Source organism: Scyliorhinus torazame, chromosome 8 (assembly GCF_047496885.1).
Source record: "Scyliorhinus torazame isolate Kashiwa2021f chromosome 8, sScyTor2.1, whole genome shotgun sequence".
Classification (NCBI taxonomy): Eukaryota; Metazoa; Chordata; class Chondrichthyes; order Carcharhiniformes; family Scyliorhinidae; genus Scyliorhinus; species Scyliorhinus torazame.
The window spans coordinates 99,102,164-99,127,533 of NC_092714.1; the positions used below are offsets into that span (position 1 = coordinate 99,102,164).

A 25,370-nucleotide genomic window follows, 5' to 3' on the forward strand; every position below is an offset into this window, starting at 1 on the left:
ATTTCACATGTCCCCAGTTTCTTTCCCTCACAGGCTGAAACTGATGTCGGAAACCAAGCTTTGATTTATGAACTAATTCATAATCATCTGCCATTTCTGCTGCTAATCTCGCAGTTTTAACCCTGTGCTCTTCCGCATGAGTTCTCACTACATCAAGAATTTAATTTTTAAACTCCTCCAAAAGTATAATTTCTCTGAGAGCTTCGTATGTTTGGTCTATTTTCAAAGCCCTTATCCACCAAACAAAATTACTCTGTTTGAGCCTTTCAAACTCCATGTATGTTTGACCAAATTCTTTCCTTAAATTTCTAAACCTTTGTCTGTAGGCTTCAGGCTCTAGTTCATATGCACCCAAGATGGATTTTTTCACCTCCTCATCCGTCCCAGATACCTCCTCCGGTAGTGATGCAAACACTTCACTAGCCCTACCTACCAGCTTTGTTTGAATCAGTATTACCCACATGTCCTGTGGCCATTTCATTTGTTTAGCCACCTTCTCAAATGAAATGAAAAAGGCTTCTACCTCCTTCTCATCAAACCTTGGCAATGCTTGGACATATTTAACTAGATCCCCACCAAGCCTTCGACTATGACACTTTTTCTCACTATCCTCATCACTATCATCCAACTGTACGTTTCCCTTTACATCTGCCAATTTTAACTGACTGTCATATTTCATGGCCATTTTCTGAAGTTCAAACTCTCTCTCTTTATCTTTTTCCCTGATCAGTATCTCCCTTTCCCTTTGTTTTTGTTCTGCTAGGGCTATTCTTTCTTTTCTCCTTTCTTCTCTCTCCCTTTCTTTTTCCTCTCTCTCTCTTTTGTATTCGAGCTGCTTTAATTCTCTCATGTTCCATTTGTTTAATTTGTAACTGAATTTTTGCCATTTCCAATGAGTCAAACTGTATCTCAGTCAAATTTAAATGCTTAGCCACCGCCATAATTACCTCATCTTTCGCATTTTGTCAGGTAATGTTAATTGCAATGTTTTTGCCTAATCTAACACTCTGCGTTTAGTCTCTGTACATAAGGTACTGCGTGTGACTGTCTCCACCCCCAAAAAGAGCCATTGTCCACAATTGAAAGAGCCATTGTCCACAGCACACTCCCCACTGAAACTGGAATACCACACCCAAAAGCAAATCACAATATGCTCACCCCTCACGGTCTTTAAGTTCATTTAACATCCAGAGGACAAAATAAACACCTTTTAACAGAAGCACATCAGGTTTAAATTCACTACTGAGAACAGTTATAATTCTGAATTCACCAAATGATCAAGAGATAGTCTTTTCTTGGCAGAGAGAACAACTGTGCACCTGCCTTGTCTGGCTTCAGCTCCAACACTGAAACGAAACCAAAAAAACACAGACACACCCAAGGTTTTCCAAAAGTGAAACTAAAAAGCAGAGCCAGAGCTCAGCTCCACCTACACTCTGACATCACTGCAGTAAAATGAGCAGTCAAACATTTCTTAAAGCAACATTTTCATAACGCATTGCATCATGTGTTATTTATTTCAGTGATCAGCATTTGCACCTTTTAGTTTTTGAAATAATACTTGACGAGACTGAAATGATTGTGCATTAAAGTGTTATGATTTTGGATTTTGCTATTGTTAATGAAGCAGTGCCATGATGATGGAGGAAAAACCCTGAATTACATCCCGATGTACTGAACAAGATCTGTGATTTTAAGAATGGACATGCAGGCCAGAGGTGGCTGAGGATGTAAATTCCATCACTAACTGAAATGCTGGTGGGCAATGCGAAGAGAGAGACAATGGAATCACACCTTGGATGAAATTCTCAGAAAAGATGACCAAGGGCAGGATTCTGTGTTCCCCTGCATCCCGCCCCCCCCCCCCCCCCCCTTACACCCCACCCCAGCAGCTGCCTGTTTCTCGGAGTGGGAGGCAGCGCACTGTTCGCTAGCAGCAAGATTATCTACTCCCCGGCTGTCAATGGTAATTCCTATTGAAGCCACCCCACACCACCCGGAAACCTACAGGCGAGGGTTCACTGCTGTCGGGATCAGAGAATCCCGCCGCCGGAAATTGCCGGAGTTTTGGGTGGGAAAACCTGAGAGAATCCCGGCAGCTGTTCCAACATGATTCCCATCACAATTCTCCCACATTTAGTCATTTTCTTGGAGCTTTAGGAGAATTCTGCCGGGAAAAGGATGTGCAGATCGACAGACACCAGCTTGGGCTGGCTCCTCAGAGATTGAGGTGCCATTCTTAAAGGACATCCAGATCTCCAGACAACCCTGTAGCCCCCCTTCTCCTACTCACTGGCATAGCACCCGCCTCCCACCACCCCACTCGCAAGTATCAGGCCCCTCCCCCAATTGCTTGTACCAGCACCAACCCCCCAACTGACCAACAAACCTGCTGAGGGCCCTCGGAAGGCCCTGCGCATTAAGGCCCACCCTTCCTGCCCTCCCCTTCATTTCCCCCTTATTTTGCTCTTCAGGACCCCTTTTTAGGACCCTTTCATGCCCCTCCTCCTTTGTAGCTACGCACCGTTTCAGGTCCCACCCCTTGGCATTGCCCTTGGCACCCTGGCAGTTCCAACTTACCAGTACAGGTTAGCACTACAAGGATGCCTTGGGGCACTGCTGTGCCCTGTCCCTGATCATCCAGGGTTACTAATGGCCTCAGAGCCCTTCCAGCGTGGTCATCACATCTTGTCTCCAGTTGATGGAACCAGTAGTGATTACTGCCAGTCTCACACCACCAGTGGGGGCGATGAATCCTGGAAGCTGGAGCACGCTGGCTAAAACCCATAAATGCATGTTTAAATGAGTTTAAATGCTTTTTTAAATAAGTGAGTCTGGTCCATGCCCAGTGAATAGGTGAACCAGATTGCCTCCGTTGCCCTGGACCAGGAGCATCATGCTCCATTAGGCACCAATGCTAACCCATTTAGGGGCTCTCCCTCTATTCTGGGGGAATATCAGGAGGTGCACAGGGTGCAATGCAGGCGGAGAACTGTCCCCCCCTGTCTCCAGACAAGGAAACATCAAAAGTACCAAATCCTCATTGCTATCTCCTGTGGAAATAATGGGAGGCAATCATTATCTGAACAGGAATGATATCCTGTGAGCAATGTTCCAGACCAGCCTGTGAATATTCACCTTCCAGGAATATTCAAAGGTTGGGGAAAATGGAGCTGAAAAGTTGTGTCAGTGTCGAGTGGTATTGGTGTCTGTGTGTGATGCATGAGGAAATACACAGCAGACCCCTGTAAAAGCATTTCCGATAACTCTTCCTATGATTGCGGAAGCAAGCCACGTCCGCAAAGGCACAGCTAAAATGGGCAGTTTCTCAGCTAAACTGCAGAACACTGGAATCTTGAAACCAACTATTCACCTGCTAAAGTCAGTGCTACTGGAATCATGAATCATAATGGTCACAGCATTACACCATCTAATCTTCACGGACAAGTCAAAGACTGACTTGTTATTTTTTGCTTACCTTTTGGATTCAATTCTCATTTATAACCTGTGCGAATGCATATGCATAATCATTTTTCTTGCTTTTAGTAGCTAATATATTCAATCTTTCTTTAATTCAAGAAAGCCTTGTTAAATTAGTTCCTTTTAAAACATAAATATTGGCTGGGAAAAGGTATCCGTAAGTAAAGGAATGCTTTTTAAATTAATCTTGTTGCAACCAACCAAGTGAGTTGAAGAAAGAAAGGAGTTCATCCCTCCTCACCCGAGAAAAGTAATTCAAGTACATAATAAGCAAGAGTGTAGAAAACTCTAGGCTCTTCTGAGAGACAATGGAAGAACTCCACGTGCAGCAAACATCTCTAGGGTATGTGTTATCATTGATAAAGTTTTCAGTTACATTGCTGTGCTATAATGGCCTAAAATGCAGGCATCTCTATTTTTGAGTGTGTGGGATCACAGGGCACACAACCCCTAAGCCTGATTTGGGCCTCATTTTCATGATGCAGATAGTATAAGCAAGGGTGGGCTGTGGGGCGGTTGGGACAGCATGGTAGCATTGTGGATAGCACAATTGCATCACAGCTTCAGGGTCCCAGGTTCGATTCCGGCTTGGGTCACTGTCTGTGCGGAGTCTGCACATCCTCCCCGTGTGTGCGTGGATTTCCTCCGGTTTCCTCCCACAGTCCAAAAAAATATGCAGGTTAGGTGGATTGGCCATGATAAATTGCCCTTAGTGTTCAAAATTGCCCTTAGTGTTGGGTGGGGTTACTGAGTTATGGGGATCGGGTAGAGGTTGTTGACCTTGGGTAGGGTGCTCTTTCCAAGAGCCGGTGCAGTCTTGATGGGCCGAATGGCCTCCTTCTGCACTGTAAATTCTATGTCTACGTTATCATTATCTAGGATGGTGTGAGGGAGGCTTGATTTTTTGGTCAGGATGATCAGTGGCTGTCAAATGCAGTGGTAGTGGGGGGGGGGGGAGAAGATTAGTTTTAAAAAGTGGCAGGCAAGGCATCTCCAACCTTCACCCTAGCCACTGTTGAGACATTTTCAACTCTGAGCTGAGCACCTTTACCATGGAAGATTACTTCCACCTCTGTTACATTGTCCACCAACAACTTTGCCCACTGACAACTTTGCCTCATCCGATCTTCTCCTGAAGCCTTCATCCATGCCTTGTCAACTAAGCATTCAATCATTCGAATGTTCTGATGAAATGTTATCAACCTGAAATATTAAGGGGGAGTTTTCCACGCATCCTCGTGTGGCATGTTTCTCAACGGCCCATTGTTAACCGCGGTTGGATCTTTTGGGTCCATTGAATCCACACCCTGCCACCGGGAAACCCATGGTGGAGGTTTGCTGTTGGCGGGAACGGAAGATGCTGGAGAGAAAAGCTGAAAAATCCATCCCTGGCCTCACAAAAACTATTCTTCTCTCTTCATAGATGGTGCCAGACCTGCTGTATTTCCATCGCTTCGTGTTTTTATTTCAGGGTTTCGCTGAGCACAGTATTTTGCTTTTGATATTCTCTGCTTTTGATATTCTAATGTCTGCCTGATGCATCTGCCATCCTCAACTCACCATGAACTTCAGCCCATCTAAAAGTCTGCTCTCCACATCCAATCCTATTCGGCCAGTCTTTGTGAAGAGAAACTGGGTCGTTGTCCCCCAGCACCTCCAATTCAAAATGATCATCCTCGTTTGGATCCTGTCGTGCCCTTAGGGCCTAAAAGTTGTGTGAGAAATGTTAAAGAATTATTAGTATTAGGTATGTGGTCTTTGCTTCCGTTCTTTTTAACCATCAAGAGTTACGTCCTCAAGAACCACATTTTTCAACCAGTGACTCTGTTGCTTTCTTTGGTGGTCAAATACTTTGATGAAAACAGGGAACATTTCTTCTGTTTAAGAGATAAAAAAAGAAGTCCTGTGTGTTTGAGTAGTTTTAGTTGTCAGCATGCACCTTCAGGAGCTGCTGGTTTGCCAGCATAGGTCAAACTCTAACCCATGGAGCAGCTTAACCACCTGGCAGTTCTATGTGCAATGAGAGTTCAGTGGATTTTTTTGGGGGTGTAAGATCCATTTAAAACTATTACCACTAAGTTGCCTTCAACATTGTGAAATAATGGCAAGCATTAAGCATTACTGCATAAGTGGAAAATGAGCAATTATTCCAATAATTGAGAGACAGAATGGAGTAAATTGAACACAATAATGATTTTGCATCTTTTTTGGCGTACTAGACATGCAATTAAGAACCATTAGAATAAAGTTTACGTTCTCCTGTGTTAAAAAAAAAGCATAGAAAAAAAACAACCACACATCTTCTGCTGTGTTTGAAACTGCTGGGATTTATTGTAGGATTGTAATTCATTGCTAATGATTTTGCTACAATCTCAGCACCAATTATGTAATTGGTTAGGCTAAAGCATCAGTCCAGATCTTTCTAGTCATTCTCAACAGAGCAGCTTGAGAACACTTCTTTCTCCCTCAACAGTCCAACAGTTCCATCATATCTTTCAGCACACAATCACAAGGGTCCACTGCAGCAGCTTTCTCTCATTCCCAATGCCATTCCCGTATCAGCCTCCCCAAACAGGCGCCGGAATGTGGCGACTAGGGGCTTTTCACAGTAACTTCATTCGAAGCCTACTTGTGACAATAAGCGATTTTCATTTTCATTCTTTCATTCAATGCACTGCACTCGATACATTGCTGCCAGTCCCATGTCACATTGCAGGATAGCCAACTACTTCCAACGCTTCTTCCCAACTTCAAATAGGTTTTACAGTCAACGCTTCCACATCCTCGGTTCATCTCTTTCACCAGCTTTCAATGCTTGCACTATTTGTACAAAGTCTCCACTTAACTCTTTTCTGGATAGCCACTCAGTAATTCTCACAGTCAAAGGATGGGCAGGTTAGGTGGATTGTCCATGCTAAAAATTGCTCTTTTAGTGTCCAAGGTTATGGGGATAGGGCAGTGGAGTGGGCCTAGGTAGGGTGCTCTTTCGGCGAGTTGGTGCCGACTCGATGGGCCGAATGGCCTCCTTTAACTGTAGATTCCATGGATAACACCAGGGTTACCAAACAGGGAAGGAGTAGCAACCATTCCAGCCCTCACTGAAGCAGAGCAATGAACTCCAGAGCTCAATGCCAAGGTCGAACATGAGGCAACCTGCCTCAGCAGGATATTTGTAATATTTAATTCACCTAAGCAAAGATTCCACATCCTTCAAGTTGCCACATGCTAACATCTAGCTTCTCAGTGCCAGCAGAACTCATGTCTCATTCCTTTCTTCTAGGTCCTTCTGGGAAGCAAGAGAACAGTGCAGAAGGACATTCCTCTTGAGAATACAATGTCACATGCTGAATCTACCCCAGCCCTTCCCTGTTGTAAGTGCTTCTGTTGATCACAAAGTGTGGGGTTAAAATGGCAGCAAGTGGGAAGCATGTCAGATACTCAGCGCTAGGTTGCTGACTTTACTTTTATGTTGACTACCTGCCCGTTCCATAGCAGTTGGATGGACAAGGAAAAGGGCAGGGCTTCAGAGTATGTAAACAGTTAAAATAAACTAGACCAGTGAAATAGATTGCATCAAGGGTGGCACGGGTTCAATTCCGGCCTTGGGTCACTGCGTGTGGAGTTTGACATTCTCCCTGTGTCTGTACGGCTTTCCTCAGAGTGCTCTGGTTTTCTCCCAAAGGTGTGCAGGTTAAGTGACTTGGCAATGCTAATTTGCCCTTTAGTATCCAAAGATGTGCAGGGAGCGGTTACAGGGAGCGGACGGGCGAGTGGACATGGAAGGTGCTCTTTCAGAGGCTACATGCAAACTCGATGGGCCAAATGGTCTCCTTCTCCACCGTAAGCATTCTATGATTCTATGAATATATAGTTCAATAGGATTTTGACAAATAGCAGAGAGATGAATACAACATTCTATCCATTTCATCTGATGAATTACTTAGTCCACTGCCAGCTTTCTGCAATAGTTGAGAAAATTAGGTCCCAGAAGACAAAACAAAGTGTGGCATGTTTGAGACACTTCAGGATCAGGACCTGGAAAATGTGTATCTTGCATATATTGTTTTCAGAATATTTTAGGCAGGCAACCTGCATTTGGCATCAAGAAAAATGTTCACACTTCCAAATCAAACACTATCTTCAATTGAGCATTATAATGCTGTTCAATATATAACATAATACCATAACAGCATAGCACCTTTAATGTAGTAAAATGATCCAATGTCTTTAACTATCACTTGGTCAGAATCTTGGATTTCCTTTAACTATTACGGGAAGCATTACCACAAAACAGATTTCACCAGTTCAAGGATAAACCCTATCAGTAACCCCTCAGAGCAACCGCCTACATGAAGAACAAATTAAAATAAAATCTTGGACTCAAAATCTCAAAACAAATGTGCGAATGGTACCAAATTAGGAGATCGGAAATTGTAATTAGAATAAAAATAATGAACACGGGCAGAAGAATAACAGATGAAATGTAAAGCCGGCATGGGAAAACAAACAATACACATACTCCAAGAACAATGTTGGAATAGCAATGCCTGAAGGTGAAAGGAGGTAATGTAATGCTAAACATATCTAACTAATGCATGGCACTAATCAACAGTGACAAAAGAATTTTGTAGCACTTAATCAAAATAGAAGAATGCAAATCAAAATGAAGCAAAATGTATGATGCCCTGGTCAATCTGCACCTCTAACTGTATGCTCTAATATACGCTTAGGAGACCCACGAAGGGGAATCAAAATGCCAGTTTATTTTCAGCTAAAACAAAAGGCTGCAATGCAGCAAACAGCACACAGGTCCCAACCCAGACTACTAATCATGCCGATCTCAATCCGGGTCGGTATTTAAGGTTGATTCTATGAACCTCCAGCTGAAGGGCCACTGCCCATGAATGGGAGAACTCGCATTCCACAAGTCCCACAGGGAGATCATAAGAACATAAGAACATAAGAACTAGGAGCAGGAGTAGGCCATCTGGCCCCTCGAGCCTGCTCCGCCATTCAATGAGATCATGGCTGATCTTTTGTGGACTCAGCTCCACTTTCCGGCCCGAACACCATAACCCTTAATCCCTTTATTCTTCAAAAAACTATCTATCTTTGTCTTAAAAACATTTAATGAAGGAGCCTCTACTGCTTCACTGGGCAAGGAATTCCATAGATTCACAACCCTTTGGGTGAAGAAGTTCCTCCTAAACTCAGTCCTAAATCTACTTCCCCTTATTTTGAGGCTATGCCCCCTAGTTCTGCTTTCACCCGCCAGTGGAAACAACCTGCCCGCATCGATCCTATCGATTCCCTTCATAATTTTATATGTTTCTATATGATCCCCCCCCATCCTTCTAAATTCCAACGAGTACAGTCCCAGTCTACTCAACCTCTCCTCGTAATCCAACCCCTTCAGCTCTGGGATTAACCTAGTGAATCTCCTCTGCACACCCTCCAGTGCCAGTACGTCCTTTCTCAAGTAAGAAGACCAAAACTGAACACAATACTCCAGGTGTGGCCTCACAAACACCTTATACAATTGCAGCATAACCTCCCTAGTCTTAAACTCCATCCCTCTAGCAATGAAGGACAAAATTCCATTTGCCTTCTTAATCACCTGTTGCACCTGAAAACCAACTTTCTGCGACTCATGCACGAGCACACCCAGGTCTCTCTGCACAGCAGCATGTTTTAATATTTTATCATTTAAATAATAATCCCTTTTGCCGTTATTCTTACCAAAATGGATAACCTCACATTTGCCAACATTGTATTCCATCTGCCAGACCCTAGCCCATTCACTTAGCCTGTCCAAATCCCTCTGCAGACTTCCAGTATCCTCTGCACTTTTTGCTTTAACATTTATCTTAGTGTCGTCTGCAAACTTGGACACATTGCCCTTGGTCCCCAACTCCAAATCATCTATGTAAATTGTGAACAGTTGTGGGCCCAACACTGATCCCTGAGGGACACCACTAGCTACTGATTGCCAACCAGAGAAACACCCATTAATCCCCACTCTTTGCTTTCTATTAATTAACCAATCCTCTATCCATGCTCCTACTTTCCCCTTAATGCCATGCATCTTTATCTTATGCAACAACCTTTTGTGTGGCACCTTGTCAAAGGCTTTCTGGAAATCCAGATATACCACATCCATTGGCTCCCCGTTATCTACCACACTGTTAATGTCCTCAAAAAATTCCACTAAATTAGTTAGGCACGACCTGCCCTTTATGAACCCATGCTGCGTTTGTCCAATGGGACAATTTCCATCCAGATGCCTCGCTATTTCTTCCTTGATGATAGATTCCAGCATCTTCCCTACTACCGAAGTTAAGCTCACTGGCCTATAATTACCCACTTTCTGCCTACCTCCATTTTTAAACAGTGGTGTCATGTTTGCAAATTTCCAATCCGCCGGGACCACCCCAGAGTCTAGTGAATTTTGGTAAATTATCACTAGTGCATTTGCAATTTCCCTAGCCATCTCTTTTAGTACTCTGGGATGCATTCCATCAGGGCCAGGAGACTTGTCTACCTTTAGCCCCATTAGCTTGCCCATCACTACCTCCTTGGTGATATCAATCCTCTCAAGGTCCTCACCTGTCATAGCCTCATTTCCATCAGTCACTGGCATGTTATTTGTGTCTTCCACTGTGAAGACCAACCCAAAAAACCTGTTCAGTTCCTCAGCCATTTCCTCATCTCCCATTATTAAATCTCCCTTCTCATCCTCAAAAGGACCAATATTTACCTTAGCCACTCTTTTTTGTTTTATGTATTTGTAGAAACTTTTACTATCTGTTTTTATATTCTGAGCAAGTTTACTCTCATAATCTATCTTACTCTTCTTTATAGCTTTTTTAGTAGCTTTCTGTTGCCCCCTAAAGATTTCCCAGTCCTCTAGTCTCCCACTGATCTTTGCTACTTTGTATGTTTTTTCCTTCAATTTGATACTCTCCCTTATTTCCTTAGATATCCACGGTCGATTTTCCCTCTTTTTACCGTCCTTCCTTTTTGTTGGTATAAACCTTTGCTGGGCACTGTGAAAAATCACTTGGAAGGTTCTCCACTGTTCCTCAACTGTTTCACCATAAAGTCTTTGCTCCCAGTCTACCTTAGCTAGTTCTTCTCTCATCCCATTGTAATCTCCTTTGTTTAAGCACAAAACACTAGTGCTTGATTTTACCTTCTCACCCTCCATCTGTATTTTAAATTCCACAATATTGTGATCGCTCCTTCCGAGAGGATCCCTAACTATGAGATCCTGAATCAATCCTGTCTCATTACACAGGACCATATCTAGGACCGCTTGTTCCCTCGTAGGTTCCATTACATACTGTTCGAGGAAACTATCGCGGATACATTCTATAAACTCCTCCTCAAGGCTGCCTTGACCGACCTGGTTAAACCAATCAACATGTAGATTAAAATCCCCCATGATAACTGCTGTACCATTTCTACATGCATCTGTTATTTCTTTGTTTATAGCCTGCCCCACCATAATGTTACTATTTGGTGGCCTATAGATTACTCCTATCAGTGACTTTTTCGCCTTACTATTCCTGATTTCCACCCAAATGGATTCAACCTTATCCTCCATAGCACTGATGTCATCCCTTACTGTTGCCCGGATGTCATCCTTAAATAACAGAGCTACACCACCTCCCTTACCATCCACTCTGTCCTTCCGAAAAGTTTGATACCCTCGGATATTTAACTCCCAGTCGTGACCATCCTTTAACCATGTTTCAGTAATGGCCACTAAATCATAGTCATTCACGATGATTTGCGCCATCAACTCATTTACCTTATTCCGAATACTACGAGCATTCAGGTAAAGTACACTTATGTTGGCTTTTTTACCTCTGTTCTTAATCTTAACACCTCGATCAGTAACCTCTCCTAAATTATATTTCCTCTTAACCTTTCTCCTAATTTTCCTTGTTGTCGAACCCACATCTTCCTGTAACAACCTGCCGCATCGCTTACCATTAATGTTTTCACTTCCCGGTTTATTTCTTTTAGTATTCCTGGTCCTATTCACTGAACTCCCCTCAGTCACTGTACCTTGTACTGTCGCCCTTCTTGATTTTTGACTATGGCTTCTCTGCCTTACACTTTCCCCCTTACTGCCTTTTATTTCTGTCCCTGTTTTACTACCTTCCAACTTCCTGCATCGGTTCCCATCCCCCTGCCACATTAGTTTAAACTCTCCCCAACAGCTCTAGCAAACACCCCCCCTAGGATATCGGTTCCAGTCCTGCCCAGGTGCAGACCGTCCGGTTTGTACTGGTCCCACCTCCCCCAGAATCGGTTCCAATGTCCCAGGAATTTGAATCGCTCCCTCTTGCACCATCTCTCGAGCCACGTATTCATCCTCTCTATCCTGACATTCCTACTCTGACTAGCTCGTGGCACTGGTAGCAATTCTGAGATTACTACCTTTGAGGTCCTACTTTTTAGTTTAACTCCTAGCTCCCTAAATTCAGCTTGTAGGACCTCGTCCCGTTTTTTACCTATATCGTTGGTGCCTACGTGCACCACGACAGCTGGCTGTTCACCCTCCCCCCCCCAGAATGTCCTGCAGCCGCTCCGAGACATCCTTGACCCTTGCACCAGGGAGGCAACATACCATCCTGGAGTCTCGATTTCGTCCGCAGAACCGCCTGTCTATTCCCCTTACAATTGAGTCCCCTATCAGTATAGCCCTGCCATTCTTCTTCCTGCCCAGCTGCGCAGCAGAGCCAGCCACGGTGCCATGAACCTGGCTGCTGCCGCCTTCCCCTGGTGAGCCATCTCCCTCAACAGTATCCAAAGCGGTATATCTGTTTTGCAGGGAGATGACCGCAGAGGACATCTGCACTGCCTTCCTACTCTTGCTCTGTCTTTTGGTCACCCATTTACTATCTCCCTCAGTACCTTTCACCTGCGGTGTGACCAACTCGCTAAACGTGCTATCCACGACGTCCTCAGCATCGCGGACGCTCCAAAGTGAGTCCATCCGCAGCTCCAGAGCCGTCAAGCGGTCTAACAGGAGCTGCAACTGGACACACTTCTTGCACGTGAAGGAGTCAGGGACAGTGGACGTGTCCCTGAGCTCCCACATCGCACACGAGGAGCATGACACGGGTCTGAGATCTCCTGCCATGTCTTAAACCTTCGGTTAACTTGAACAATTTCAATTTCCCCCCCCAAAATTTAACTAAATAAATAAACAATGAAGAAAAAAAAAAATATATATATATACCAATGAAAAGAAACAGAAAAACAGAAACATTACTTACCAGTCACTTACCAGGGATAAAAAAACACTTCCTCCCCACCCAGCTTCGAATTCCCACCTCGATTCAAATTCCCAAACTCACTCTTTGCTGTCTCACTCTGGCTGTCTTCTCTGTCTCACTGGGAGAACTCACAGATCAATCAAGTCAGCCCCGTGGGTCTCGTGAGGGTTATTGTAACTCAGCTCTGTTATGAAGAAACAAAAGTATCAGCCAAGCAATGCAGAGAAAAACCACATCGGAATGCTTGTCTTGGAGGTATGATTAATGAAACAGAATTGGAGAATCTTGGACACCCTGAAAGTGAGGAGAAACTGTTAGGGGAATAGAAAAGATAAATCTGAAATGTTACTTTGAATTAAACTGCAAAAGTAAAAAAAAAAGCAAAACAAGTTCGGTGGTAGCGTGGCTCCATGGACCACGTGACCAGCAGGGGGCCAATCACCTGTGCGAACCCAAGCCAAAAGGGAGTTTGTGCAGGCCCGGGTAGTATGGACCAGGTTGCTGAAGTGTTAAGGCCTCTTGTATAGTGTTCTGTGACTATCATCTAACTGCCTTTGCCTTTTATCAATAAGCCCCTTGGTTAACTACTGGAGTCTCCAATGTATGCCTGCCACTTTGGTTCACCTTTTTGGGTCTCCTGAGCTTTTAATATGAGGGTCCTGCTCAAGGTGCAAGTTGACCAGGAAACCTTGGTCCATTTGGCCGCTTGTGATTTGCATTCTGCTATTTTGATTAAATACGACAAAATGATTTTGCCACTGTTGATTTCTGCCATGAATTGGTTTGCCACCACAACCTAACTTGTAAAACAGGTAAATTCAGGACTGATAATCATGACAGTCTTCACTGAGTGATCAACATATGGAACAAAATTCCAAGTAGGGTACAGCACCCTGGAAGCATTTCTGAAACAACTGAATGTAGTGTTGGGTGTTCTGATGTACAGATGAACCAACACGGTTGTATTTGGTACAACGCTGTTTTATTTCAACTTGTTATTTACAGTTCTGTCTTGATACTCTGCACATGGTGACTCCCTGTGTGTGATGTTAATCAGGTCCTGTCCTTGTCCTGGTCTCCAGATCTACTGGCCACCAGGTGTCGTGTTTCTTCTCTTATACTGTCTCTGTCCTTGTCTATGATTGGTTGTCGTGTTGTGTGTGCTGATTTGTCTGTTGGTGTGTCTATCATGATATTTGTGTTTGAATATCATGACATCCCCCCTTTTTTACAAAATTATGTGCCTACGTGGTTATAAATACGAATGTGTCGTGAGTGCATCTAAAAGTGTGTGTGTGTGATATTTACAGCAGGTGCATGTGGCGTAACTATATACATGGGGCGATGTCGGGTGTGTCATGCTAACAAGGTTGTATCATAACAAAACAGGAAGACGAAAAACTTTGAAGTGTGGTCCGGTCAAACGATATCTGGAATGATAAAACAGTAACATGTTACAATACAATAGTGTTTCAACTTTAACGTGTGAACAGTCTCATAAGTCCAACCTAGTAGGTGTGTGATGAATTCAGGTTGACCGTCTCAAGGGTGGGTCGAGAACCACCGGCTGAGGTGCGAGCCTGGCCACGGGCGGCGATGGAAGGGGCATGATCTGTGGCAGCTCCACGAAGTCATCCTCGGGAACCAGTGGAGGACCCGGCGTGTGTGCACTGTTCGGTTGCGAGCGTGGAAGGCGTCGAAGGGCTCGCCGATTGCAGCGACGCACTGATCCATCCGGCATGCGTACCCGGAACGAGCGGGGAGCCACACGTCGGAGAACTTCGGCAGGTGCTGACCAGCCACCATTTGGCAGATGAATGCGGACTTTATCCCCGGAGGACAGGGGTGGGGGGGGGGGGGGGGGGGGGGGGGGGAGATCAGTCGTCCTTGTATCGTACAGACTCTTCTGGCGATCACGCTGCAGTTGCATCTTGTGCAGTACCTTAGCATGGTCCGTTGTTGGTGTCAGAATGGAAGGCACAGTTGTCCTGAGGGTGCGACCCATCAGTAGCTGTGCTGGCGAGAGACCCGTGGCTAGCGGGGCCGATCGATAGGCCAGCAGGGCGAGGTGAAAGTCCGATCCGGCAGCAGCAGCCTTGCAGAGGAGCCGCTTGGCAATGTGAACGCCCTTTTCCGCCTTTCCATTTGACTGTGGATGTAGAGGGCTGGATGTTACGTGTGTGAAACCATATGATGAGGCAAAGGACGACCATTCACGGCTGGTGAAACAGGGCCCATTGTCCGACATGACAATCATCGGAATGCCGTGGCGAGCAAAGGTGTCCTTGCAGGCCCTGATGACTGCAGACGACGTCAGATCGTGTAGGGGTATGACTTCTGGGTAATTGGAGAAGTAGTCTATGATGATAATATAGTCCATGCCAAGCACGTGAAATAGGTCGACACCCACCTTCGCCCAGGGGGACGTCACCAGCTCATGGGGCAGAAGCGTCTCAGGAGGTTGCGCCGGCTGAAACCTCTGGCAGGTTGTGCAATTGAGTACCATGTTGGCAATATCGTCATTAATGCCCGGCCAATATACCGCCCCTCGGGCCCTCCGTCTGCACTTCTCGACTCCCAAGTGGCCTTTGTGTATTTGATTGCGAATCATCTGGCGCATACTGTGCGGAATGACGATCCTGTCTAGCTTCAGAAGGATCCCATCAATGGTGGTTAGGTCATCTCGCACATTATAGAACTGCGGGCACTGCCCTTTGAGCCAACCTTCCGTCATGTGGCGCATCACTCGCTGTAGAAGGGGGTCGGCCGCTGTCTCTGCGCGTATGCGGGCCAGACTGGGGTAGTTAGCCGGCAGATTTGCCGCTGTCAAAGCCACGTGTGCCTCAACTTGACATACGAACCCCTCCGCATCTGGTGGTGTACTCACTGCTCAGGATAGGGTATCCGCCACGATGAGGTCCTTCCCTGGAGTGTAGATCAGTTGGAAATCATACCTCCTGAGTTTAAGTAAGATGCGCTGGAGGCGAGGGGTCATGTCGTTCAGGTCCTTGTTTATTATGTTGACCAGGGGGCGGTGGTCAGTTTCGACCGTGAATCGTGGAAGACCATATACATAATCGTGGAACTTGTCCAAACCAGTTAGCAAGCCCAGGCATTCGTTTTCAATTTGCGCGTAGCGCTGTTCCGTAGGGGTCATGGCCCGTGATGCAAAGGCAACCGGGGCCCATGACGTGTTATCTTTCTGCAGGAGCACTGCTCCAATACCAGATTGGCTGGCATCAGTTGAGATTTTGGTGGGACGAGACGTGTCGAAGAACGCCAACACTGGTGCCGTGGCCAGTTTGTGTTTGAGCTTCTCCCATTCCAGCTGGTGCGTATGTTGCCACTGGAACTCTGTAGATTTCTTTACGAGATGGCGCAGAGCCGTTGTGTGGGAAGCAAGGTTGGGAATGAATTTCCCGAGGAAGTTGACCATGCCCAGGAATTGTAGTACAGCTTTCTTGTCGGCCGGCCGCGGCATGGCTGTGATGGCGCTTACCTTGTCCGCATCAGGACGGACCCCTGATCGGGAGATGTGGTCCCCCAGGAACTTTAATTCGGTCTGGCCAAAGGCACACTTGGCGCGGTTGAGGCGCAGGCCATTGTTTCGTATGCGGGCGAAAACGCGTTGGAGACGATGTATGTGCTCCTGCGGAGTGGTGGACCAGATGATGATATCGTCCACATATACGCGTACCCCTTCGATGCCTTCCATCATCTGCTCCATTATTCTGTGGAAGACCTCGGATGCCGAGATGATGCCAAATGGCATCCGAAAAGTACATAGCTTTCGGCTGGACGGGTCCAGCTGGATCTGCCAAAATCCTTTGGAAGCATCCAGTTTGGTGAATATTTTGGCTTGGGCCATGTCACTGGTGATTTCCTCTCATTTAGGTATGGGATAGTGTTCCCGCATAATGTTATTATTTAGGTCTTTAGGGTCTATACAGATGCGGAGCTCGCCAGAGGGCTTCTTGACACACACCATGGAGCTGACCCATGGCGTGGGCTCCATGACCCTGGATAGGACCCCTTGGTCCTGGAGATCCTGTAGCTGCAACTTGAGGCAGTCTTTAAGTGGTGCAGGAACCCTGCGAGGTGCGTGAACGACCGGGATGGCGTCCGGTTTGAGGCGAATTTTGTATGTGTATGGCAGTGTCCCCATGCCTTCAAATACCTCCTGGTTGTGAGCAAGGAGGGATTGGAGATTTGCGTTGAAGTCAGCATCCAGGAAGTCGGATGTGTCGTCTGGAGAGAGAGACATAATTCGCTGTACAAGGTGAAGAGCCTTGCATGCCTGTGCGCCCAGCAAGGAATCTTTCGATGAGCCAACAATTTCAAAGGGAAGTGTGGCCATGTGCGTTTTGTGTGTCACCTGGAGCTGGCAAGATCCCATGGCCGGGATGACGTTCCTGTTGTAGTCGACCATCTTGCACCGGGATGGCTGGATAGGTGGTTTGACCTTCATGGCATGGAATGCTGAATATGCTATGAGGTTGGCGGATGCGCCAGTGTCCAGGCGGAAAGTGATCTGCGATCGGTTGACCGTCAGGGTGGCACTCCATTCATTGGCCGGATTGATGGTGTTGACCCTGTTCACATCAATGACTGAAACCCGGAAGGCATCTTGGTCATCTGTGTCATTTGGCTGGATGTCCTGATGTACGGGCTGGACGGTCCGGACGTGTCTGCGAGGTTGTCGGAGATGTGTAGGATCCATCGGTTGAACCGCTCGACAGTAGGCAGCGTAGTGGCCCATCTTGCTATGTCCCCTCTCAGTAGAGAATCTCCAACCATGCTGGACACCTTTGCGGAAGCATACCAAAGAATTGGTCTCAACCTCAACCTCTAGAGGACTCAAGTCCATTACCAACCATCCCCAGGACAAATATAGTCTCTCCCTCCATCAAGATCAGCAGAGAAACCCTACCAAACGTAAAACATTCCCCATACTTGGGTTACCACCACTCCTCTAAGGCTGACATCGATGCGGAAATCCAAAATCGCATTTAATCCATGAGTGCCTCTTTTGGACGACTAAGGATGAGAGTCTTTGATGTCTGCGACATCAATGCTAACATTAAGATCCTGATGTACAAGGCGGCCATCCTCCCAACTCTTCCATATGGCTCAGAAACTTGGACTATGTACAGACGTCACCTCAAAGCCCTGGAAAGGTACCTTCAATGCTATCTGAGACAGATACTCTGCATCAGCTGGGAGGCCAGGTGGACTAACATCAATGTCCTTGAAGGAGCCAAGAGCACCAGTATTGAGACCATAATCATCCAAAATCAACTCTGCTGGGCTGGTCATGTGCTTAAGATGTCAGAGTCGCAACTGCCAAGGCAAACCTTCTTCGCCCAGCTCAAGGAAGGCTCCTGAACAAGAGGAGGACAAAGGAATGACACCCTGAAGGCTTACTTCAAGAAATGCAACATAGATGTCACTGCTTGGGAGACCCTTGCTCAGAAGAGATCTACTTGGAGGAACCTCCTGATTGAAGGGACACAATCCTTCGAGGACATCCAGCAGCAAGAGGAAGCCAAGAAAAGGAGCTTGAGAAAGAAATACCCATGATCGAGAGTCCAAGAACCAATCCCATCTCCTGCAAGGATCTGCCAAGTATGCGGGTGAAGATGTGGCCCAGGATCGGGTTCATCGGCCATGCAAGACCAGTAACACGGAGTTTCTTAGGTGGACAATCATACTCGTTAGCAAGTGATTGCTGAATTAGGAGGTACCAAAAGCTGCCCTCACCAGTTGTCATTGATCTTCCTCAGCATGTACAGTGCTCATGTCATACTGAATCAAGTTCCCTCACCTTCAAGATGGTCAGAATTGGTGTTTTCCTGTCCTACTGAACAGTTCTTTCGAAAGCAAAACAATCTCATCACAGATGGATATTTTCAATGTATGACAAAGGCAAAGCTAGAGGCTAGGCAAAATGGTGAGAGTTGAATCCAAACACAAATTATGCTGTCATTTAAAACATTCGACAGATCTCGCTGATGAATTGAGTAGTTTAATAGTAATTAGTTACTTCATATGGCATTTGACTTCCTGAAATTTGAGCACACAGGACATCCAATGTCAATAGGTGTCCTGGTTTCCTCTGGACTGAGAAGTTAAGCATCAGTTCATTGAAATATACAACATGATAAATTTGGACATTTAGGGGGACAAGTTTAACTGAGCCTATTTTTGAATGCGGGGTTGTGATTCATGATTTGCCTTCTTTCATTTTCATTGATGTAGGCATCAAGCAAATGTCATGCTGCATCCTTATTTCCATGATTTTGCAGCCCAGCATGACCCTGGGGTGGGTGTGGGAGAGGAGAAGTGTAACTGCATTCAAATCTAGCATGTGTTTCAGGGGCCTACAGCTCCTGAAGGTGATCTGTCTCTCGTAAAAGGAAGCAGTATCAAATCAAAGGAGGTTGCTGCTGACTGTCATGGCAACAACTGAAGACAATGGAAATGGAGCATTGAGGATTTCACAGTTCACAGATGTGACCTAGAGGCCTTCATGAAGGTGAACAGGACAAGAGGTGGATGGCCTGTTTCAACAGGGGGGGGGGGGGGGCGCGGGGGATCAGGAGGGCCTCGAGGATTACCATTGGAAGAATTGGGAGCAGATGGCCAGGGATGCCAACTCCTGGGTTCTGGCCTGAGGACCTGGCAGCAGTGCTGAAAAAAGTTTAAATGACCTCTTATACAATTGGTCAGTCAATGGATGCATCTACATATGAACATACAAAATAGGAGTAGGCCATTTGGCCCATCGAGCCTGCTCCACCAGTCAATAAGATCATGGCTGGTTGGTTTGTGTTGAGTGCCATATACCCCATCGACACCTGATAGATAACCTTTGATTCCCCTGCCTGACAAGAAATGATCAACCCCCACCTTAAAAAGATTCAATGGCTCCGTCTCCACCACCTTCTGAGGCAGAAAGTTCCAAAGTTACATGTCCTCTGAGAGAAAAAGATTCTCCTCGGCTCTGCCCTGTAGGATGATCCCCAATTTTAAAACAGTGCCCACTAATTCTGAACTTACCTATAAGAAGAAACATCATTGAACATAACAGTGCAGAAGGAGGCCATTCGGCCCATCGAGTCTGCACCGACCCACATTAAGCCCTCACTTGCACCCTATCCCCGTAACCCAATAACCCCTCCTAACCTTTTTGGACACGAAGGGCAATTTTAACATGGCCAATCCACCTAACCTGCACGTCTTTGACCTGTGGGAGGAAACAGGAGAACCCGGAGGAAACCCACGCAGACACGAGGAGAACGTGCAGAATCCGCACAGACAGTGAACCAGCGGGGAATCGAACCTGGGACCCTGGCGCTGGGAAGCCACAGTGCTATCCACTTGTGCGACCCTGCTGCGCTTTAAAAAAAAAATGTATATGTATATTCAACATCCACCTTGTTAATACCATTCAGGTTCTTATATACTTCAATCAAGTTACCCTTCACTCTTCCAAACTCTAATGAGTGGAAACAAGCGGTCTTTCCAACCTATCCACATAAGACAACCCGCTCATTCCGGATATCAATCTAGTAAACCTGCTCTGAATCGCCCTCAATACATTTACATTCTTCCTTTAATAAGGAGACGAAGACTGCACACAGTATTTGAGATGTAGTCGGACCAATGACCTGGACAACAAAAGTATAACATCCTTACTTTAATGTTCAATTCTGCTCAGATGTCATGAATCTGCCTGGAGACAGGATAGACAGTATTCAAAGGGCCTCAATTGGCATAAGTCTCTCCCAGCCGGATGCTCCGGTTTCCTCCCACAGTCCAAAGATGTGCAGGTTAGGTGGATTGGCCATGATAAATTGGCCTTAGTGTCCAAAATTGCCCTTAGTGTTGGGTGAGGTTACTGGGTTATACGGATAGGGTGGAGGTGTTGACCTTGGGTAGGGTGCTCTTTCCAAGAGCCGGTGCAGACTTCTGCATTGTAAATTCTATGATATGAGAAACAACTTTAGAATGACAGTTTAGATAATAAGTCTGAATAACTTAAGGAGAAACAGATTCTGGACAATTGGGAAGGTCCTCGAGACATACATATGTTAATGCATAGGGCGTGTTCTTCTGGCCTCGTTACACATGCGCTCAAGCGAAACGAGGCTGGTGAATAGCGGAAGAGGCCAAAAACGAGATCCGCGCCAGGCGCCAAACAGTTTGCAATGCAACCGGCCTACTCCCCTCGGCGAAATCGGTATCTCACCGTAGCATGATGAGAAACCAATTATCACGACTTAAACCCCATTTGACCCTTCTAGCTCTACTACATCTTGGGTGTTTCCCCAGGATGCACATCTGAGGTGGAGGCAGCCATCTGCTTACCTTGTCCCGTATCCTTGTTATCACGGTGCGACATATAATCCAATATGGGGCCCCACACCATACCTTGCCGGGGGGCCTGAAGCCTGAAGGCGTTCACTCCTAAAATCCCCCTATTGAGCATCAAGGACGGTTTCATAGTGTGAAATGTGGGTGGAGATTCTGGAGCGGGTAGGAGCGTCGCTCTTACAAGACTCCACAATGGGCACCCAGGAGTGTCAAAAATGAAAATGCTGACCGTACATGTCGTGGCCAGGAATAGCCGCGGATATTGTGAAGGTGTCCCAGCCTTGCACCCCGTGCTAGGAGCACTAGAAGCTTCCACCAGACGCGTCCCTGATGCACCCTCACGGTAGGAGACCTGGTGTATGTCTGGGATTTGGGAGAAGGTGCCACATGTACACCAGGCACCGTGCTGGCCCAGATTGTACAGGACCCGTCGGTCTTGTATCAAGTACGGGCACAAGACGACCTCTGGAGGCTCTGGGGCCGGAGGGCCCGGCTCACCTATCGTCGGCACATGCACAGCCATGCGCCCTGTCCCATGTGCTGACCCTGAGACATGGCCTCATCAGAGGAGTGGAACCCAGGGGAGTTGGGGGCCACCATCGCCTCTCCATGGGATGGGTCCAGGTTGGCACTCAGCACCCCCTCCTCCCGATCGGTGCCCATAGGGTCTTGGGGTCTACCTTGAGATGGAGGGGCAGCTGGTTTGAGGCACGGCTGCCCCTCCATCATCTGGCTCTGCCAGCCCTTGTGTTCCCCAATGTCTGCACCATCGTGTTGACGCCCTCGGTGATGCTCCTCAGTGACTTGAGCATGCTCTGCAGTGCCTTGGCAATGCCCACCTGTGACTGGGACAAGCTCCGCAGCGCCTCGGCCATTCCCATTTGAGAGCGGGACATGTCCCGCAGAACCTCATCAAGGTCAGCCTGGTGTGATGATACGCAAAAATCAATTCTGTACATTTTATTGTATACGACCTCCATCTGTGCCTCGTGCAGTTGTGAGCAAGTCATGTGAGTGGATAGACGTATCTGCAGTTGCTCCATAATAATTAGTTAGTGTTAGCAGTTTGTTACTTATTTATTACAGTTATCTTTACCATGCAGTTATTTCATAGTAAGTTATTTAAACTAGATGTTTTGAAGTGCATCATTCATAACAGCCAGTCCACAGAACATGACATGGTACCAAAAGTGAAGATCGACTAAGAACAAGAAGATTCTGCGAAGATCCAAACAAATTAAAGATAACTTCGAAGAAAGAAAGAAAATGCAAGGTTTGTGGAAAAATTGTAAGCCACTGGCAACTGGTGCTCAATGCGCGTAAAACTTCAAAGCCCAGGATGGAAGATATCAAGGCAGCTCAACAGTTTCGGATTACCGGTAACGTAAACGAGAATTGGCGGGTGTTTAAGCAGCAGTTCAAACTCTTTATGTTGCAGCGCATGGTCTGCAGGCACAGCCTGATGAGAGGCATTTGCATTGCTACTCACTGTAGCAGATCCCCAAGCAATTGAAATTTAACAGGTTGGTCTTCAAACGCGGGGCAGATAGCAAGAAATTCGACGAAGTTCCCAAGCAATTTAATCAGCATTGCTCTCCTAAAACAAATGAAACCATCGAGTGCTACATATTTCACATGCACACCCAGAAAGCAGGCAAAGCATTTGATTGTTTTCTCACCGACTTACGGTTGAACATGCAGTCGTGTAATTTTAGTACCCTCCAGTTGTCAATGATCCGCGCTCAGATCGTATTCGGGATCTCCAATGAGAAGGTACATGAGAGGCTTCTAAGAGCTTCAACTTGAAAATGCTATCCAAAAGCAGATCAGCACATCGAGTCTCCGGCATTTTGGCGTGAAGGTAGAAGAGGCGGCCGATGCCATTAGTGTGGTGATGCAGTCGAATAAAAGACATGACACCGCAGGTGGTCATTTTAAGCATCCGACCCGATCCGCCATTTCACGCCAGTGATGCGGCAAACGACATTTGCCACGACATTGCCCAGCGTTTGCAAAGGTATGCTCCAACTGCGAAAGAACTAACCATTTTGCGAGCCAATGTTTTTCTCATCAAAAAGAGGAACAAACGAAAGCCCTCAACACAGTTGAAGAAGTGTGCTTTGAAGACATATTTTTCGTCACCATGATCTCCAGCGGGGACAAGTATAACCATTGCATGCAAAATGACAATATTGCAATGACAATTTGTAGCAACTGTGCAGTTAATGCAGAAACTCAAAAAAATAAATGGACAGTGCCATTAATGATAAATGACACAGTAATAACATTCAAACTCGACACAGGTGCAAGGGTCAAAAGTCAGTTTCCCTGGTGGTCTAGTGGTTAGGATTCGGCGCTTTCACCGCCGCGGCCCGGGTTCGATTCCCGGTCAGGGAATGATGAATTATTGGGGCAGCACGGTAGCATTGTGGGTAGCACAATTGCTTCACAGCTCCAGGGTCCCAGGTTCGATTCCGGCTTGGGTCACTGTCTGTGTGGAGTCTGCACATCCTCCCCGTGTGTGCGTGGGTTTCCTCCGGGTGCTCCGGTTTCCTCCCACAGTCCAAACATGTGCAGGTTAGGTGGATTAGCCATGATAAATTGCCCTTAGTGTCCAAAATTGCCCTTAGTGTTGGGTGGGGTTACTGGGTCATGGGGTTATGGGGATAGGGTGGAGGTGTTAACCTTGGGTAGGGTGCTCTTTCCAAGAGCCGGGGCAGACTCGATGGGCCGAATGGCCTCCTTCTGCACTGTAAATTCTATGATAATCTGTGATAACCTCATCAATTTGTCTGATGTCAAAAGGCTGTGAATCAAACTGCAGTAGTGAACAAAACAGTATTGTTAAGAGATTACAATGAAAATGAAACCACGATGTTAGGAGCATGCAAGCTCGATGTCAATGTAAAAAACAGAATTCACATGTTGAAACTTTCCATTGTGGCGGTGGAACGTGAATCTTTGATAGGAGTAGAAGTGTGCGAGGAACTTCAGCTAGTTCAGTGGGTTTACAGAGCAGGCAGCACTGCAACCAATGAGAACGCGAAGCCAGTAATACATGCACCGAGACGTGTACTGGCTACATTGCGAGACAAATTGAAGGCTGAGCTAGAAGTTGAAAGTTCATTGGACATTAATGATGAGGTGAGAACAAGAAGCATTGAATCGGTGCTGGAGAAAGATGATTTTGCAAGCTCTATCATGGAGTGTGCAGAGACTGAAAGTGAGATTGCAACAAAAGACAAATTAAGTGAGAATAAATTGGATGGGAACAACCAGCTGGAAATTGGAAAAATAATTCCCATTTTGGAGAACATTGACCTGTCCAAGATACAGGAACACGATGGTTTGCAGATCATTTTTGAAGTCACAAACTTGTCTTCAACTTCAAAGGCGTCCAAGCATCTGCTGACATTAGATGCATCACCAGTTTACAGACAAACAATAAAACCCTCGAACACAAGCACCATGGATCAACCAAATCCCTTCAATCCAGCAAAAGCTCCAGAAACAGCGAACTCTTCGGCCGAGACCAGAAGCAAGGATGATGCCAAAGGTTCACAGGCAGATGTGAACGTGGACCTTACCAAGTTAGAGGATACAGGCATTAAAGCCGAAAGCAAAGGAAAAAGGAGAAAGAAAGGTGTTAGAGAAAAGCCGAGAACACAATCTATTGGCCGGGCAACATTGAAGCAATAGTAAAAGCCTGCACACCGTGTAAAGAGTTAGTTACTCGAAGACCAGAGAGAAAACCGAACTTTTGGCAAAAATTAAACACAGCCACAAATTCAGGCGCCACTCAGAAGATCAACAAGACTACGACCTAAACCAGAGAAACTGAATTGGTGATGAACTGCATATAGTTACATTTTAAAATTTATTATGCATATTATATTGATCAGTTAAAACAAAGTCATGAATGTAAATAATTACATTTCCAAAGGAAAGGGGATGTGATGATATGCATAAAGCAATTCTGTACATTATATTGTACATGACCTCTGACCAGCAGATGGCAGTGTGGCATTAAAAGTCTACAAAGCGGCTCTATGCCTCGAGCAGTTGGGAGTAAGCCATGTAGGTGGATAGACTTATGTTGCAGTAGCTCTATAATATTTAGTGTTAGTGGTTTGTTATTTATTTATTCTAGTTATCTTTACCACGCGGTTGATTCATACTGAATTATTTAACTAAATGTCCTGTCGTGCATCACTCATATCAGCC

The 25,370-nt window shown here is 46.0% G+C and overlaps 1 non-coding gene across 1 annotated transcript; it reads left to right on the top strand.

Moving 5' to 3' along the window:
* The first annotated feature begins 23,471 nt into the window (after positions 1-23,471).
* trnae-uuc (transfer RNA glutamic acid (anticodon UUC)) lies at positions 23,472-23,543 on the top strand. Its single transcript has one exon. It is a non-coding gene; the product is annotated as a tRNA-Glu (tRNA).
* The last annotated feature ends 1,827 nt before the right edge of the window (positions 23,544-25,370 follow it).